Source organism: Eumetopias jubatus, unplaced genomic scaffold (genome assembly GCF_037043125.1).
Source record: "Eumetopias jubatus isolate StellerSeaLion01/CBP00866 unplaced genomic scaffold, mEumJub1_p1.0 scaffold_16, whole genome shotgun sequence".
In the NCBI taxonomy this organism is placed as follows: Eukaryota; Metazoa; Chordata; class Mammalia; order Carnivora; family Otariidae; genus Eumetopias; species Eumetopias jubatus.
In genome coordinates, this window is record NW_028274822.1 from 54,219,227 (window position 1) to 54,238,855 (window position 19,629).

The window sequence follows — 19,629 nt, forward strand, 5'->3', positions numbered from 1 at the left end:
ACCTGCAGCACACTGACAAATACTGGAGGCAGGCAGAGCATGACATTCCTTCAGGAACTCCCAATCTTAATGTCAATGCCTTGCTTGAGGGAAAAACAACCTAAACCTGACAATAGCCAGGCTTCCAGGATCCTGTAAGTCTTTAGCATATGAAAATCATTTTGGAGGGGCACCTGGGTGGCTCAGTAGGTTAAGGGGTTGAGTGGGACTCTTGGTTTCCACTCAGGTCATGATTTCCACTCAGGAGATCAAGCCCCACATCAGGATCCTTGCTCAGCGGGGTGTTTGCTTCCCCTCTCCCACTGCCTCTCTGCCCCACACCCAACCCCCGCCTCTGAAATAAACAAATAAACAAATAAATCAAAAGGAAGAAAGAAAAGAAAGGAAGGAAGGAGGGAGGGAGGGAGGGAGGGAGGGAGGGAAGGAAGAAGGAAGGAAGGAAGGAAGGAAGAAGGAAATCCACTTGGAAACTTCACTTTGTCTTTACCTCCCCCAACTCCAAAGAATATAATCAATTGTTTCTCACAACCCAAGGGCAGCTTTTTCTGCCCATGGGTCCTGCCCATGGTATAATAAAAACACTTTTTTGCACCAAAAACATGTCAAGAATTCTTTCTTGGCTATTGGCTCTGAGCCCCAACACTTCAAACCACATCATTATTGTTTCCCCCAAATTGAGAGCGATTTGCTCTCAATTTGTTGTTTGTCAGCTAATACTCATCCCCCTTCTCAAAACTACACCTAGTTCATTTTGTGGAACTCCCTTTCCTCCAACAGGTGTACTCTTGGGGGAGACAAGTTCTGGAAGCTAGAGGGGTCCCTGGAGCCTCCTTCTTTTAGGAATTTGAACTGAGTGGAGAAACCAAAGACAGAAGGCATGGTTAAGGTTACCGCCTGGCTTCAGGGAAAGTCAGACACTTGGGTACGTCAGTCCCACTCTTCCTGCCACCACATGTCCTGGAGTGTCTAGGTTCCTGCCTTTTCTAAGACTGGCTCTGTCACCTTCCCTTCAAATTTCTTAGTTTCCCCAAGATACTTCTAATAAATTCCTGATATGCCTATGCTACATAGAGTTAATTTCTGTTTGCAGCAATAATAGATACCATTTGGAAAGGGGAAAAAAGGAAGCAACTGTGGCCTGAGTTATGAGTAGATGAAACTCATTATGTACAAATGGCTCCAGTAACACATGAATTCTTAAACTTAAACTGAGTTATGTTAACATCAATCTCTTTATAAATTACTCCATATCACTGATCATAACTAGTGTCAAATAAGTTACTGTGAGTTATAAAGCTGTAATAAAAATACTATGACTCACTAGGATTCCTTAACTACAAAAACAATCTATAAATGGCACTTACCATGTAAAATATTCGGTTATGGTGTGCCTCTATTTGCAGAAGGTAGATTTCCTCTCAGTTTGTTTCATTGGTGAAAGAGAATACCACCTTCCTTAAAGTATCATGAGTGAAATGAGATTATACATATGAAAGTTCTCCGAAGACCTTCCATAAATTGTGACCTAAATTTAAATGGCAATTCCAAACTATGTTCTATTGATAACCAAAGGTCAAGTTTATGCCCTTGTTAAGTAGAAAAAAGGTGCTGAAATCTGAAGTCATTTAGATCACATAATCTAGCTTTTTTGATGTAGTCAATTTGACAACTTCCTGACAACATTTTGCTAAACTGTTTTCTTTTAATTAAATAGAAGCAGAAAAGCATTCTTGGTGTTGGGAAAATTTTTTTTCAACTATGTAAATATATAATAGAAATTTGAAAAATTATATTCCTTGTCACTCTTCATTTTTGGTATCCTTCCTTCAAAAAATGTATTAACTATTGAGCAGGTTTATTCAGTAAAAAAGAACATGATGATACAAGATAATGAGGGATTATACATTTATAGTGGCACCATTAATTCTAATCACAATATGTAACTGTTCTTTCACGCTGCTGAAAGCAAATGAATCAGCAGTGGGGGCTGCTTCATGATTTTAGATAGTTGGAAATGTGTAATCTTAGGCAAAGATCTCTCCAAGAGTAATCTATGGACCACCTACATCCAAATTACTATGGAGTAACATTTTTATAGAGTAGATTTGTGAAATGTCCCCCACTCCTCCAATTTGCTGAATTACAATTTCTTAAGGAGTTAAAAAAAAAGAACATTGATAACACAATGTTCCATGTATTTTCATGCACCAAAATTTGAGAACAATAGTGTAGGTAGACTTTATCACTGAGCAGACAGAAGGAAAAGTAGGGTAACTATGTGATGCTGGAGTTGTACACTGGACAACTTTGAAGGGTGCTGTTGATGTCACAGTCTATAGTGCAGCGGCTCTGATTGCAAGACTTAATTCATATCTTCCAATGACCAAGGAGTAGTTACTAAAAGAGTGACTGAGAGAATCCATTCCATTTGTATCTTTCAAAGCCTCAGTTATCAATGTCCTTAAGTATGAGATGTACAAAGGTTATATTTTGATCTACCCCCTAAGTAATAAATTATTAAAATTGTTTGGAAAATTCCATTTGTTCCATCATTTATTTGATGGGAGTCTAGGTTTTTAAACCAAGGAACTAGAGAAGAAAAAATCCTAATGAGAATTATCAGTCTTTGTAGTTATTTAGTCTACACTTAGAACATTCCTGAAGAGAGAGAAAAAAAAATCTCTTTAAAAAAATCCATTTCTTCCCTTGGAAATAGTACCAAAAGCTGATTTCCTTCTTTAGAAAATAGTCTTACATTATAAAAATTAGCCAATGGGATATAGTTGAGTGATAATCAGAGTGAGGTGTTGCAGCAAGAGACAGAGTCAGAACTGTAGCATGTCAACACCAATTCTCTCAAATCAAATATTAAGCAAAGTATCTTCAATTTAAAAACAAACTATACAAAGGGCACCTGCGTGGCGCAGTCAGTTAAGCAGGTCATGATCCCAGGGTCCTGGGATGGAGCCCAGCATTTGGCTCCCTGCTCAGTGGGGAGTGTGCTTCTCCCTCTCCCTCTGCTGTTCCCCCTGCTTGTGCTCTCTCTCTCTCAAATAAATAAAACCTAAATAAAATAAAATAAAATAAAAGCAAAGCATACAAGCCTCCTTAGTTATCTGCATGTTCATGGATATTTTCAGTAACAGAGTCTAAAATGTTATTGTTTTGGAAGGTTAAAAAGTGAAATCATCACCTTTCTCAGTGCAGGTCACCCAAGTTGATACAATTTCAAGAGCATATTTTTTCAATTTTGGATGTGGTTCAGCAAATCAACACTGAATCCATTAAGACTGCCTTAATATCATTTCCTCACCCATATCTCTTATCCTTTTTCTATGCTCTGTTTATTTAACTATCATCTTTCATCTTATTCCTTCAAGCATGTCAAGTTTGCCCTCCAAAGAGACGTTTCCTATATTTTGTAATTTACTTATATTAGAAATTCTCAACCACATAGACTGAAATGCAGTACCAGTTATTGGATACAAGTTGTTTTCAATAGGCAAGGAAATCCCAGTGTGAGTGATTACTGTTCACTTGATTTCCACAGCATTTATATGTATTTTTTTGTGAAAAAAATGTGTACTTTCTTTTCCTTATAGCCTTGGCAATGTATGTTATCACATGTACTTACGCATCAAAATCTAGCTGGCATATTTTATCGGTTAGAAAGAGCACCATGATGTGGTAACTTCATTCATTATATGCTCTTACAAATATACTACAGCTATTTAAATGTTACTAAATTTACAAGTTATATTTAAATACACCATTACAGAAAAAATAAACATATTGTCCTAGAAAAAATTAAAGTTGAGAGAGAAAGGATATAGGATCCTCACAAAATAACTTTTTTGATAATAGGAAGTTCCTAGATAATCAATATCAGACTAACAGTAATCTCTTGAAATCAAATTTTCTGATAAGAGTAGAATTTATATAAGACCAGATTGAAAACCTAAAAAAAAAAAAAAGACTAAGCTCTGTAATAATTTTCTCTTCCTATATATCGTGAGTATGAAAATGAAGCCAATAGAATAGACTCATAAGTGTCCTTACATGACTCACATGATAAGAGACTTCTGGGTAATTCCTGTATGATCCCTAGAAATAACTTTATCTTTTATGATGTTGATGTGGGAAACAAAAGCAAAAGAAAAAAAAATGAATTTCCTTACTGTCTAGAGCCCGTTGACAAGTCCTTGAAACAGGGAGAGTGACCTTGTAGTTGCTCAGCTGCCTCATTGCTGACACTCTGCTAAGGGCAAAAGGCAATCTTAGCCTGACCACTCAGGATCCTTTAAATCTACTTTAACATATACAGATTCCTTTGGAAACTTCCTTTATCTCTGCGCCCCAAGTTATATGTTGGCAATCATCCTCCAAGCACGTGACCCACTGATAGACATCTGAAGGGTCTCCTGAGTTTTTACAGTAATAAATGACATTTTTACAGTAATAAATGACATTACAGTTTTTAGCTGTAATAAATGACATTTTCCTAACAATAGCTAGCCCCCTCAAGGCCCAGGAAACCTTGTTTCCAAAATTCCCTAGAGGCTTACACTATCCCTAACCCCCTCACAACTTGAAAGTATATAATGGGCCGCTCCTCACGACCCTAGTGCGGCTCTTTCTACCCACGGGTCCTGTCCCCATGCTTTGATAAAACCACCTTTTTGCACTGAAGACGTCTCAAGAATTCTTTCGTGGCCCTTGGCTCTGAACTTCAACATTTCTACATCTATATGAACTGAGTTGCTGGGAACAATGGAATATAAAATCATTTTGTTAGAAATTGGCAAAATTTTCAGATCTGCTTTATGACATGCTGTGTTTCTGTTGAAACAATCAACAGTTGATGGGCTTCTTATAAGTACCATGTGGTTTCCATGCAATCATACAAACTTACACAATTTCATTTTGGCTCAATGATGATGGATACTGGATATTAAAAAGATACACATGCCCTTTGATCTCACAGTTAATGGGTCCATCATTCACTATCACTTCGCTCTTTTAATGGAGATTCTGAGAAGTAAGGCAGACAAAAAACAATGGCCTTTCACCTCTTCTCTTGGTTAACTTGAGAAATTCATTTCTTGTCTATTAAAAGCCAAAGCAATATGTTACCAGGCCTTGGGTCAAGTCTTCCATCACTGTTCAAAACTTCTGTTACTGGCTCTTTCTGTTAGGCTTTGTGGGGATGGGGCTCAGCATTTTGTGATGGAGTAAACCTCCAGGGGATTCTGATGCATGGTGTTTCTTCAAATGCTAATTGCTGATGCCCAATTTGGTGGGTCTAGGGTCGGGGCTCCAAATTTGCATTTCTAACAGGTTTTCAGGTGATGCTAATCCTAGGACTTGGGAACTGCACTCTGGTTATGGCATCTGTGAGTGAAATCAGCCTGTGAATTTTCATAGGCTGTCTTTCACTATCATTATGTCATTATGATGAAATCTCACCAAAATTAAAGAAAATTAGACAAAATGTACTGTATCAGCTTAGAAAACAACTCTTCGAAAGAATGGTTTCATATGAAATACGAATATACGATAGAAATTACACAAGCACCTCTCTCTCAAATAAGTAAATCTTAAAAAAAAAAAAGAAATTACACAGCACCTACAAAGAGGGAAATCTTTGTTGAATGGATGAGTGTGGAAAAGGAAATAATTTGCCACCTATCTTAAACAAATAGAAAAGCAAAATCCCGAATCCCTGCCTGTTAGACATGGGATGCTTCCAGCAGAAAGTATGAAGCCCCATTCACCTCCTTTATTCTGTTTTTAAAAACCATGGGTTTTGAAGACTGCCATTATATGCCACACATTGGTGTGCTCCTGAATATTTTGGAAAGAAGCCCATCAAAGATTCTGTTTGTATATTTAGTGGCCAGTGATACTATTTTGGGATTTTCTCCCTTATAGTTATTTTTGTGGGATGGTCATCTGCCATTCTATAGAAAAATGATGCATTTTCTTGGTTTCCTCATGGAAACCATCAAGTGCCAAACATACCTGCTATTCAAAAGTGGTTCCCCTTCATCACAGCTTTCGACCTCTTAATGCATGATTCTGATTTTTTTTTTTTTTTGTAGAATGTGTCTTTCATAACAATAAAGTGCACTCCATTTCATTGTGGAAGATTCCAGCTTCCTCCCCAGTTTTTTTAGAGGCCAAAGGAGTATTCTCTGTATGACAAGTTTATCAAGATTCATCTGGAAATATTTTATGCGTTCTATTTTTTTTTTTTAATCCACAGGAATTAACTTTGCTCATGGATCGCCCTTTCAAGGACACTATCCATTGTCACAGCTGACTGCTCCAGCGTGTATCGGCAAACATACCCAGCATTCTGGGAGACAGACTTGAAATGAAAGAGAATGAAAGTAGCTAGACATTCAGGAGAGTTTGGGGGTAGATCTGGTTTTGGAACTACAAACTTAAAGAAACATTTTCTACTTTAGAAACAAGTCATGATTTCCTTTGAGAAATAGCAGAGCAAAAATAGCTTGCTATTATGACCATTCAAACATTCTTTTTGGAAACATTAGGACACTATGGCAGAAAACAAAGGGAGAAGGACAGGCAATAACATTAGGAATTAGGTAGCTGCCTACAATCACGCATGGAGTACACACGACAAGGTTAGAGACGCATTGATGCAATGTGCCCATGAGCTGCTCAGCTGCCGCAAAGCAGGAAAGCATGGTGACAATATATCAGAGAGAAAAGGGAGAATATGCACACACCTGCCAACACACCTGCCTTCCTGGCTGCCCCAAACCCAAAACTAATTTTGTCGATGAAATCGCCACTAGGCAACACTTTGCGAAGCTCATGCACTACAGTGTAATTGTGAAGTGGGTAGTTCCGGACTCATACACGTGTGCATTAAAAGTCTGTCTAAAACAATTTAAAAAATGGTTTCTTGGACCTTGTTATTTAAAATTTTTCTCAGTTTTAATTTCCTCATTTGTAAAATGAATATAATAATAGTTCTTTCCTGGTAGGAAGTGCCTGGCATATGGTAAGTATTCCTTAAATAAGAGTAACAGAAGCAATAAGTAGCATTATTGTGGTCATCTCTCAGGGCTGTGGAGGAAATTGAGAACTGATGGGCACAGAGTACTAGGGCAGTCCTGTCCCCAGTTCTGCTTCAGTAAACTTACTGCCGGGTTCTCCCAAGGCTCAGCATTGCAGGGGCATCATGAGAAGAGAATCCATCCCCAGGGGAGGAGATATTCGGCATCACTGATCTTGTCAGATCCAGAGGTAATTCAAGGTCACTTTATAGTACATGATTATATGTTTTAGATTTCATTATCAAACCCATGATAACACAAATTTAAATACCAAACACAATTCCACAGCAGTGTGTCATCCCATGATACCTCCACATCCCACAATGTTTATGTCTAAGCCCATTTACTTGGACGATAAATATTACCACTTGGGGATTTCCCCTTGGCATTAGAAATACTTAACATTTTTTAAAATAAGCAAAGTGGGATATCTCATTCAGGTGTGTAGCTTTCCTTTTTTGGGAAAAGGAACCCCAGTTATCTTTTTGTTTTTGTTTGTTTTTTCCTAGATGGGCTACCCTACACTGTGGTTAAAAGGTAAGCAACATGTGAATGAACTTTAAAAATTAGGCCATCTATATTTTGGAATGTTTTCTCTCTATATTGATATTTCCAAATTGTTCGTACCTTCAGAAAAATTAATAATATAAGAAACATCTGTGTACCCATTATCTCATTTAATCAATTATTATTTTGCTCATTCTTGCTATCTTTTTGTTTCTTTTCTGCTGTATCATTTGAAGTTGCAGACATCATGACATTTTATCCCTAAACATGTCACATCGTATCTTAAGTACTAAGCCATTCTCCTACATAATCATACTATCTGAAGTACATCAAAAATGCCATTTTGAGGGATGCCTGGCTGGCTGAGTTGGAAGAGCATGCAACTCTTGATCTCAGGGCCATGAATTCGAGCCCCACATTGGGTGTAGAGATTAAATAAACTTTTTAAAAAATGTCATTTTAATACAATAATATTATCTAATATGCAGTTAGCCATAATTTGAAGTGTATTTTCATAGATAAGAATGCCAGCAGAAGTGTGGCTAACAAGATCCTGTTTCCTCCTAAAAATCCTCTGTAGGAGGAGAGAATACTTAAGATGAACATGCTTTCATCAGATTAATGTGCCACTTCTTAAGAATTCAACCAATAACTTTAGTTTTCTAATTAAAAAAATTTACATATCCAATAACTTCCTTTTTCCTAGATTTTGATATTTGAGATTTTCGACATCACTATAACATTAAATCCAACCTCTTAAAAATAAAAACTACCTTGGGCGCCTGGGTGGTTCAGTCGGTTAAGCATCTGACTCTTGATTTTGGCTCAGGTCATGATCTCGGGGTCATGAGATTGAACCCCATGTTGGGTTCTGTGCTCAGTGGGGAGTCTGCTTGAGATTTTCTCACTCTCCCTCTGTCTCTGCCCCTCCCCTTGCTCTCTCTCACTCTCTCTCTCTCTGAAATAAATTAATCCTTTAAAAAAATTGGAACTACCTAATTTACACAATAAACCTAATAGAAAATCATGTGGTAAATACTGCTTTTGGAGTAAATACTGCTTTTGGAGCAAATACTGCTTTAAGTGTGACAGGATAATCGTATTGCTATGAGTCGCCAAGTTAGTGAGAGGAGAGATGGAAATGACAGTACAATAAATATTGGTCACTGTTTGCTGATTCCATATCAAATGTTGGTCCCCCTCCCAAGCCAGTATATTTAAGTGATTCTAGGTAGGTTACTTGATCTCTGCATCATTTTCTCCAACCATAAAACAGGAAGGATCCTATCACTATCCACATCACAAGGATATTAAGAGGATAAAGAATATAGGATGCAATTGCTTTTAGTTCACAGGCCAAAGGGCACAATATAAATCCGAGCTATTTGCATCTCCCTATCTGCTGCAATCCAGTATAATGTAATGGGTTTCAGCAAGTACACTGTGACAACATTACAAATCACTAGATCTTTTGTTATGATGTAGCAAGTGTCTGGTAATACAATTTCTCAACAGTTTGTAAAATTCAATAAACATTCAGTTCTTCGCTATTCTTATTATAAGTATAGTCATATTAAATTATATGCAATTACCACTTCATAGGTTAAGAGTGATCTAATATTAGCAATTTCCTCTGGTACAACCTGGCAGCTGTGAGAGCTGCAGTTTACTACTATTTTAACAACTGCTGTTATTACTCAAAACATCACCCCAGTATTCAAACTGTGTATGCCCCTACACATGCTTAGGAGAACACATGGCACATGGCATTCATGAGGGCTATGACTATGGCTATTAATTTTGTCAAGTCCAAACATTTCCATATTAATTGCTGTGGCATTCCAATTCCAACATTTGATGCACACCCTTTCTTCCATCAGTATTACAGAGACATCTATTGTGATGAGTTACAAATGTGACCTGAAACCCACAAAAGACATATGTTCTCATTCAGGAGCTAATATTATGAAGAGATTTTTCCAGCACATTTCTTCAGTAAAGTAAGGGATTTTAGAAAAAAAGCAAAGCTTGCTGTTTTAGCAGTTTTACTGCTTTTTTTTAATGCAATAAAACAAACATTCCAATGGCTTCAAAGTCTTAATCCTAGCAAAGCTATTTTTCTTTATAAGCAATAGGCCTAGATTTCAAAATGAGCAGCAAGTTCTGGAGAACAGCAGCAGAGAGATAACACAGAGTCCCAGAGCAATTCATTGACCCTACAGCAGGGAATAATGATGCATCATCAGAATCCACTTGGGCAGTATCACTTTGCCAAGAGCATTAGGCTTCCTTTTTAAGTAAGATTTGATTTTGCTGCTATTTCTAGAGAGCCTGAGAGCATTTATATCAATGAAATGCAAACATGCTCTTTTATTCACCTAACATGATCACACCTACCTCCTGAAAAGAAAGCAAGATTGGGGGGCAGGGTTCAGATTCGTCGGTTTTTCATATGCAAAGCTTCCCTTTAAGTCATCCTCATGGAATGGGAGACTCTTTTCATAAAAATCCAGTACCTTAAATACATATGCAAACATTACCACTGAAAACCTGCAATTTTAGCACCACTTGATGAGGAAGAACTCCCACTCCCCTGTATTTTTTTGTCTTAGTTCTTATTACTGAACAGTTTATTAGTTTTTTATTTGTGTGTGTGTGTGTGTGTGTTTGTGTGTGTGTTTGTGTGTGTGTGAGAGAGAGAGAGAGAGAGTGGGTGTGTACTTGTGTGCATGTGTGTCTAGGGGATATTTATTTGGTATTCCCCAGAAGCAGAGCATGATAAAATTATAAAATGTAATAAAGCATAATTAGGTTTTATGAAGTTCTTAACATCGAGATTTGTTTAAAAGAGGACTACAGTCTCAAAATGGAGTCACTTATGCTAAGCCCCACATCACCAAAGCTAGACTTAATTACAGTTTCAGCTCTCCCAGAAATGGAATCTTAAACCAGTCAATCAGGGATCACCTGATCGGCACTAGTGAGATAACCTGTTTAAAAGTAAAGTGACCTTGCTACAACCAATCTGCTTTTTGCTAGTGTAACTTCCTTGTTCCTGCTCCCTCTGTCACGAGCTAGACCCCAAGACCTGACCTTTACTGCCCACTGCTCATACTAACCTTTGTCTTGCATTTTTCCCTAAGCTCTTCTTTCAGGCTTATCTCTTAACTCAGGCAAATGAAACCCAAAACCATCCCTCAGGTGATAGTAATGGCCCTGCCCAGATCACCCAGACCTTTTTTGCTAAACCCCAGAATCCTTCGCAAATAGAGCTTGGAGTGACCTCTGGAAGGACCTACAATCACCTTTACCTCATTGTAATACTAAAATCTCTACCCAAGGAGGAGCACAAGCCTCACTGACATAACACACAATATATGAAAAGGCATGTTTCTTCAAGGCGAATGCACAGCTTTATGGCTGCCTCTAGGTATGATGACAAGGCTTCCCTATGTAAATATCCATCCCAACCCTAACCCAAAGGAACCCATTCACCCTTGCTTGGAGAGTCATGGCTTTGGAAGCCATTCCAGTGATCTCCTTATTTGCTGCAAATAAAAGTTTTCTTTGTGACAGCTTAAGCTGGTGTAATTTCTGACTCACCAAGGAGCGAACTCACATTGGTTCGGTTATACCTTCTGTCTATAAAAGTCTTTCATTTTGTATAGCTCCTCTGTGTTCTTTTCTATCTGCTAGATTGGATGCTGCCCAATGCATGAATCATGAATAAAGCCAATAAGATCTTTAAAATTTACTCAGTTGAATTTTTTTTTAACAATGGGAAGGAAATGTTCTAAATTATTTTTTTCACTTCCCGTATCTAAAAAAAGAGAAAAAAAAAAGCCATGGCAGGTATTATTTCAGAAGGCCAAACACATTTTAATCAGAATTTTTAGAACAAAGCATTTATGTATAACAGTTTCAGAAGAAACACAACTGGATGATTTGGCAGTAACAGAAAAGTACACACTAATTGTATTGTTAGCACTTGTATGTATATGGCTAACTCCACAAAATATATATTTAATTTTAAGTAAGTATTATGTATCTATTATTTCACACCACCCCACCCTTGTTTTCTGTTACTCACTGACTTAGAATGTCTCTATTACCAGTGTTCTGTTTGGAGGTGCTTTTTGCTTTTTAAAAAAGCAAAGTGGGCTGTTTGCTGAGCACAGAGAGCTTGAGAACATTTCCATCAGTGAGATGTTAAAGCAGTATCTAGGACGTTGCCAAACCTCTAACTCCCATTTCCCCCCACCGAGTGTGTCCGCTCCCTGCTCCACACTTCTGGGGGTGCTGAGGATCCAGCAGACAATAAACCCAGCCACAACCCATTGCTCCAGAGAGGAGTTGGCCAGCACGAGTCCCACAGTCCACAGCGCATGTCCCCGCACCCCTGCCATTTGACTGCACCCCATCTCCTTCTTGTGAATCAGCCCTTCAGTCTTAAAGGTCATTATTTGGAAGAGAAAACAAGATTTTTCTAGTTCATCACAAGATGAAAAAGAGCAACAAAGGGTGTCTAAGAATTGTTGCGGCCTGTACAATAGATTGTCAAGTATCTTCACTGATTTGGAATGAGAAGGCTCAAAGTTAGTTAGCTTTCTTGTCAACTCCGCATGGCACTTGTTAACTTGTATGAACTTCATTTCTCCATTCAAGGGAAAAAGAAAAAAGAGCAAGAGAGAGATACCAATTCTTTCAAAGCTGTGAAGCCCAATGAAATAAGGTCTCTCCTTCCAAAATTAGGTGTTGGGATTCCAGTACCCTCTAAGCAGCTTTGGTTACGTTTAGAAGTTTACCTACAGTAATACCGGGGGTGGGGAAGGGAAGAGGAACATAGCAGCACAGCACTGCTGGCCATCATGGTGGGAAGAGTCACTGCAAACCAGTACTCGGCACACTCCTGTGTTCGGCACTTGTAAACATTTGGTATGGATTAAGGCATTTAATCTTCAGAATCACTGTTAAATGAGACAGAATACTATCAGTCCCATTTTTCAAATGACAAAACTGAAGCACACAGAAGTTAAAAAATACTTGGCCAAGCTCATCTAGCTGGTAAAGAATGGAACCAAAACTGGAACCGGAGAGTCTAGATTCAGCTTTCATGGTTTTAATGACTATGATCTACTAACTCATTTCTATGCCCCATGCCTGTGAAAGAAAGCATCCTTAGAAATGTCATCTTGCATTTTTCTTAGCAGAATTTTGAAAGATAAAGATACTGCAGTCAAGAGGATCAAATGCCTTTTCCAAGGTCACTCAATGATAGATGTGGGAATATCAACTGAGTTTTCACTCTTGTTTCTAATATATAATTAAATCCCTGTTATCTAAGAATTTGGTATATACAAAGATCTCAAAATTCAATATTCCAGCGACAAACATAGCAAAACTACTTTAATTCCTCGGGTATTAACCTGGCACCAGGGGAAAGAGAGATGAACAAAACCTTGGTGATTTTAATCAAAGTCACCCTCAAATGTCAGAGTTAGGGCACTCTTGGCTTCCTTGCTCTTCACACAGGGGCTCCAGCTGCAGGCTCATGCTGCCTCTCCACAAGCCTATCCTGGATTCCTATAACTGCATTAATTAGCCTAGCAGGGGAAAGGAAAAAAGAAAAAAAAAAAAAACCCTGAAGAAACAAGCATCAGTGTTGACTTTAAAACTCAAAGGAAACAATTAACAATGACCTTCACAGTGAATTGAAGAACGCGGTGCAGGAGCCCTAACCATATTTTCAATTCCTTCAGGATATTTACTCCTTGGAGTCCTCAATATTTGTCAATATTTCACTGCATAAGGATTTATTTTATACTGAAGTAAAACTTTCTTTTCTTCCCTATTATTTTCCTGCAAATCAGGCTCACAAATGGCTCTCTACTTTAATTAACTGCCGTTTATATCATTTTCTTACAGAAGCTGCTGAATCTGTTTAATTATTCAAGGGGGAAGAGGGGAGACATTTAGACACATTATTCCATGAATGTAGAAAAAGGAGAGCTAGAAATATCAACGGAGAGCTCCCCTGAACTCCAGACTCATATATCAAGCTGTCCTTCTTCATCACCACCTGGATGCCTATTATCCTTCTCAAGCTTACAAATGACTCTCCCTTGTCCCTCCCTTTCAGCCTTTTCTCAACACAGCAGCTAGAATGAGACTCTTACAAAATCAGTCAATTACACTTGAAACTATTATAAATTTTCTATGTCAATTATACCTCAAGAAAAAAAAAACCTGTCAGTCAAATTGTGTCACTCCTTTCTCAAAGCCTACCAAGTAGCTTCCTTGCCCCCTGAGAGTAAAGCCGAGGTCCTCGCGGTGGGCTCCACGTTTGTGTGTTTGTACCCTCCGGCCTCAGCCTTCCCCAGCAAACCCCCTGCATCAGCGCACTCAGATTCACCAGACAGCCTCCCACTTAGGGCCCTGGGTGCTGTCCCCCTCTGGAACATCCAGATGTCCACAGAGCACCTGTCTACTTTCTATCTTTGCCCAAATATGACCAGCTCAGCAAGGCTTTCTTTCCTTTACTCCTGTACTGTCAGTTCCAACTCTGCTGGAATAAGGAGAGGGCCACCAGGGCCCCTATCACTGTATCAGACACTGTTTGTGCTGTTAGAACTTACTCTGTTCCTTGTTGTATGCTCCCTATTCTATAATATCAACGGCATGAGGAGAAGTCTTGGTCCATTTTGTCCATACTCTCTTTCCAATGCATAGAACACCACCTGGCCATAGTCAATGCTCCACGTGTGTTTCTTGAATTGATGAATAAAGGAGTGAATGAATGAAGTACAAATGGAGTTCATTTTATAAAATAAGGACAACAGACTAAAGATGTGCTCCTGACTGCTTGGAAGCACTAAGGAGCCTCTCAAGTTCATGGCCTGATGTGGTTGGATGTTGTGGCAAAGAGAAACAGTGAATATTGGTTCTAGATGTCCTTGCCCAAAGTAGGCAACACAGTGAGCCTTTGTAAGTCTCATCAGTAGCTGTTCAGTAGTGAGGGATTTTAGTATTTGGTTTTCAACTTTCAATCTTCCGGTAACCCCAGGCCATTTGCAAACATTCCTTATCTCGTCCTTCTATTCTATGGTCCACAGTTGCATCTAAAGTCTCTAAGCTGATATCCTTCAGTCACATGCCTGTGAGTGGGAAATGTCACCCACCAGGGCTCTTTGGAGAGAAAAGGGTTTAAGTTCCACCAAGCAAACTGTACATCTCAATCTGGCAGAAATTCCTGGAGGTTCACTGCAGGTAGAGGCAGTATCTGCAGGTATCTTGGGGAAACTGCTCTTTTTCCTTCTACTCAAAGATGCTTTCTTTGCCCTTGGCCCACATAGCAGCTTCAAAAGAAAAATTTATGCCTTAGAAAAAACAGAAGGTTTTGTTATTTGAGAGGGCACAATATTTAGGTGGGAGAACTTATCACTAGGTTAACCTCAGTGTTTATAATTTGTGGTGAGCTCAGTCCTGCTATTAGGTACAACACTCAGAGCTGTCACCTCCCTGAGTATGTCGTAGCAGCAAAAAATAAACTCGTCAGCTGCAGTGTCACACTGTTTCTCTGTACCTGAGAAAGTCCTGATGCCAATGATTTTGAAGATCACCGTTAAAGAAGAGTTTGCTCTTTTATATTTCATGTTTAATGAAATGTCTGAGGGGCTAATTTTTTTTTCAGCCCAGAAATACTTGTTCTCATAATTTTATGTTCCTGTGTGGTGGCATTGCACCTTCTCGTGCCTGTCACCATCATTTGGAAGCAGCATTTTTACTGAGAAACTTCCTTTAAGTAAGGAGAGAAGCCAAGTCTTTGTACCTGGTTCAATGTAACTTCCCACTATGAAGGGGAGTGACAATGTGTCACTTCTGTTATATAGACTCCCCATGTAGAGCTGAACTATAAAACAAGACGTTTTAAAGCATTTGATTACTTCAATCATTTATTTAAAAGCAGATCCATGTCATACTGAAAAAATAAAACAAAATCCTAAAATGGGTTTAAGAAGATCTAACTATACAAGTTGATAAATAAAAACACAATTCCCCCCCACCACCCCCCGCACCATTTCTGGTTGAAAGAGATCACAAAACCATGGGTAGAATTTACACAAGTAAAATCTATACTGCCCCAGGCAACCAAGTTCAACTGGACTTTTAGAATACTAAATACTTTCTAGAAACACAGACATGAAAGGGACTTTAAGAGGGCCCCAGCCTCCAGGAAAACACACTTAGGTGCATTGAAAGAGAGAGGGATGGGTATTTGTCTTTCTTTTTAAAAACCTCATAGACATAAATCCCCACCAAAGAAAGTTTTCCAGACGTGGGGCTGTGTAAGTTTTCAAGTTGGAAGGTCTGTCAAGTTCATTTAGTTTGAGAACTTGACCTTAGAGATGGGAGCACTGAGCTCAGAAGGGGCACACTAAGTCATGGTCAGGCCAGATGGGACCAAGGGGGTCCTTATTTTGCCCCCGGTGTTTTTCTTAGTAACCAAGTTGGAGACCATCCCCCATGGTAGGGCCTCTTTGGAGAAGTACAGAATTTGCTTAAAGTTTAAGAAGACTAAAACTTCAGTGTCTCACTTGAGAGATCAGTAAGCAGATGCCCACGAGTGCTCTGTATCACTTAAAATACAGTGAAAACAGAGTATTATTTGTTGACCACACACTACTTTTCTTTATACAACAAAAGAGGATTTAAAAATATTTGGTAGCCTCACAGCCCCTGGTTCAAAGAAAATCCAACACAGAAGCCAATATTAAAACTGATGGAAGCTGAGCTTTGCTAAAGAAAATGTGAGTGAGGATCTCCTGACCCCATTCCAGACTGGAGCTTGAGGAGAACAACCTGGACATACACTCAAAGCTACCAGGGGAGAAAGAAGAGTGGTTTAACTTTCAGCTCATATGTCTTGAAGACAAATAATTTAACCTCTTCATCTATTTCCAAAGCATCCATCATCCCTATGGCTCCTCTTTTCAAGCCCCACATTTATTTTGGCATCATCAGAGAGGTGGGTAACACAGACGCACTGCGCATTTACTCTGTCCCAGGCACCACCCTAGCTCCTGTGAGCTCTGAACTCTAGAGCTTAACAAGAATCCAGGCACCTAGAACTGAAGCATGTGTCTCCACAAGGAGTTACACTGAGCTGTCTCAAGCCATGAGGAACATTCAGGGAGAGTCTACCAGTGCTATGTCACTGGAGAAGCGACATCTTCATGGGCAACAGAGAGGAAAATTCTGTAGAATTTTGAGTGGGTTGCGTTTCTGTTTTGCCTCATTTCTGTCATTCTATTATTGTGAATGTGCAAATGATGTCTATTCATTTAGACCACTGTAAATGGAGCCTGACACAAGAGCAATTTGGAGGGGATATATTCTGAAATATTGACAGTATTCAGTATCAATAGGGGGATCTGGGAAAAATATTTAAAGTTGGGGTTGGCAAATGGCTTCATTGTATCTACTGAAAATAAACTGAGCTCACTAATATTGAGGAGTTAGAAAGGAAAAAAGGAAAATGGGCAACATGTCCATGAAACACTGAATTGTAGACTCCTTTGTTTTGCACAAAAGAGCACTCATAACTCTCTTCCAGCAATGGGTTTTTAAAACATTTGTGCTTTCTGTTAAATCTAATAGCTAAGAAAGGGAAAGCTGCATATTCAAAACAAAGCAGTTAGGTTTACCTTCAAATCCAAAAATAACAGTTTTTGCTGAATTCAAATGTAGCCATTGAGGATAAAACCTTTGCTGATGATAAGACAAGAGAACATTGCCCCAGATGTCGGTGCTGTTTATCACCACAGAACTGAACATCAGAAACTGATTCATCTATCACAATAGCTGTACCACTAATCATGAGCCACCTTTCTTTCTTAAAGTCACATCTCTCTTACTTTCAAGAATTTTTGAAGCTGAATGCTTTTAAGATCCATGGAGATTGATCTTTAGATTCCAAGGAACGTAGCAGTTAAAGATTGTTATCAATAGGCCTAGTGCTGGTGGCTGGCGTTTGAAATTTCTGGAAGAGGATAAATGCAGGCAACGGCTGCAGTGTGAACTGTAGGGAGTGATATATCAGCTACTTCCCAACATGCTCTGCTTCTGGGGAAGTAGCAAAGGATCATTCATTAACTCAGCCAAGTCACATGAAGGAAAAATCCCAAGAAATACATGAACGCACTATGCACTAGGATTTTGTGGCTAATCAAGTCCATTCATTCAGCCCTAACTGACCTTTGGCAGGATGCTATGAAGTTACAAAAGGATAACCAGTACAATTATGATTTACCCCAAAGATAAGCTTCAGTGAGAAGGAGAAAATAGTGTTCCGAGATACAGGAACATGGCAAAAAAGACAGATGTTTCTCACGGCTATTATTATCAAAAGTCATTATTCCTACTTCTAAGGTGATCACAATTTAGGCTGGTATGGATACTAATAGCTTTGGGCTGGAATAAGTATAAAAAGCTACCCAATCTCTGGTAGATTGCACTCAAGACAAGACTCAATTCCTTTGGAATTCAATGAAATTCCCACAGTCCCCTCCACTTACATCTGTACTGGTCCGTTGCGTCCACCTCTCCTTGCTCTCAGGTTTGGCCCTCCATCTACCACCTCTGTGCCAACTCCCCTGCCAATCCCTTTCTAAAATTTTCATGCATCAGAGAGGACAAAAGTAAGTCTTTGGTAGATAACATCTCATCCTTTCCTCACCCCGTGATACGCAATAACTTTGAAGATCTGCACATCTTTATTGTGCCTATGTTGTGCTATGTAAGGCAGGTGCTGTTGTAGGAGAGAGAAAAGGCTTACCCATGGCAAATGATTCCCAGGAGGACCCTTCCCAAGACGTGGAATTTAGAATCCTAATTCCTAGAAATGATCGTTCTAAGTGCCATGAGCCATAGGAATCCTATTTTGCATTAAGAGGTGGTTCTGTTGGGGTACCTGGGTGGCTTGGTCAGTTGAGCATCCAACTCTTGGTTTCAGCTCAGGTCATGATCTCAGGGCTCTGAGATTGAGCCCCGAGTTGGGCTCTACACTCAGCATGGAGTGGGTTCCACACTCAGCTTGAGATTCTCTCCCTCTCCCTTTGCCCCTCCCCCTACTTGCACACCCTCCTTCTCTCTAAAATAAATAAAATCTTAAAGGTGCTTCTTTTGATTGATGACCTCAGTTATCAACAATTAAATGGAAATAGAAACTCTGGCCCTGGCAAGGTTGAATTAGAGATAGATCAACTGGTCCAAACTGCCTTGAACCTCAATAAGGACATTCATACCCAGAGAAGACAAATACCATGGCCATGGTCACCCAGCTTGTTAAAAGAAAATTGATAGCTCAAGATGTTAATTCTGAAGTGCCTATCCACTGGCAATTGAGGCAGGTCTAATATCTAGGTTTTGTTAGACTCCATCATGACTTATCTAAGACATCACTCTTACCTCTAGTCTTGCATGTGCAAGTGCATCCAGAATCTAAAATAATGCTTCCAGTCACATTGTTTGTATTTCCCTGCAGGCAATCAGACCACACTCTGAGGTCACTAAGAAGGCATAAAAATTTTAGCATCTTTTTTTACATAAATACATGCATCTTGGCCTGTCCCAGTTTATGGAAACTGGTGAAAGGTTGAAGTGCAAACATTTCCTTCCCATCTGACTCTACTTCTTACTTCTCACAGAGACACACTGAATCAAGGAATGTTCCACAGTGACCCTTGGTGCTTTGATAGGTGTAAAAACACACATGAGTAAGCCAAGACCTGAAGTAGCTTACTTGAAGAGGAAAGATTAACATACAGAAGGATGAATCAAGACAGCCTGTAGTCAAATGCTATACTGCAAGGAATAGCATGGACTTCAGTGGAACAAAGTCTAGGAAGACATGCAGAGACTTTAAGAGGCAGAGAGAGAGAGAAACCATAAACAAAGGCACAGCCTTCGCTTGATGGACCAGTGAAGAGATCAAACCAACCTGGTCAAAGCAGAGAAGAGGCACTGGGGCATAGTG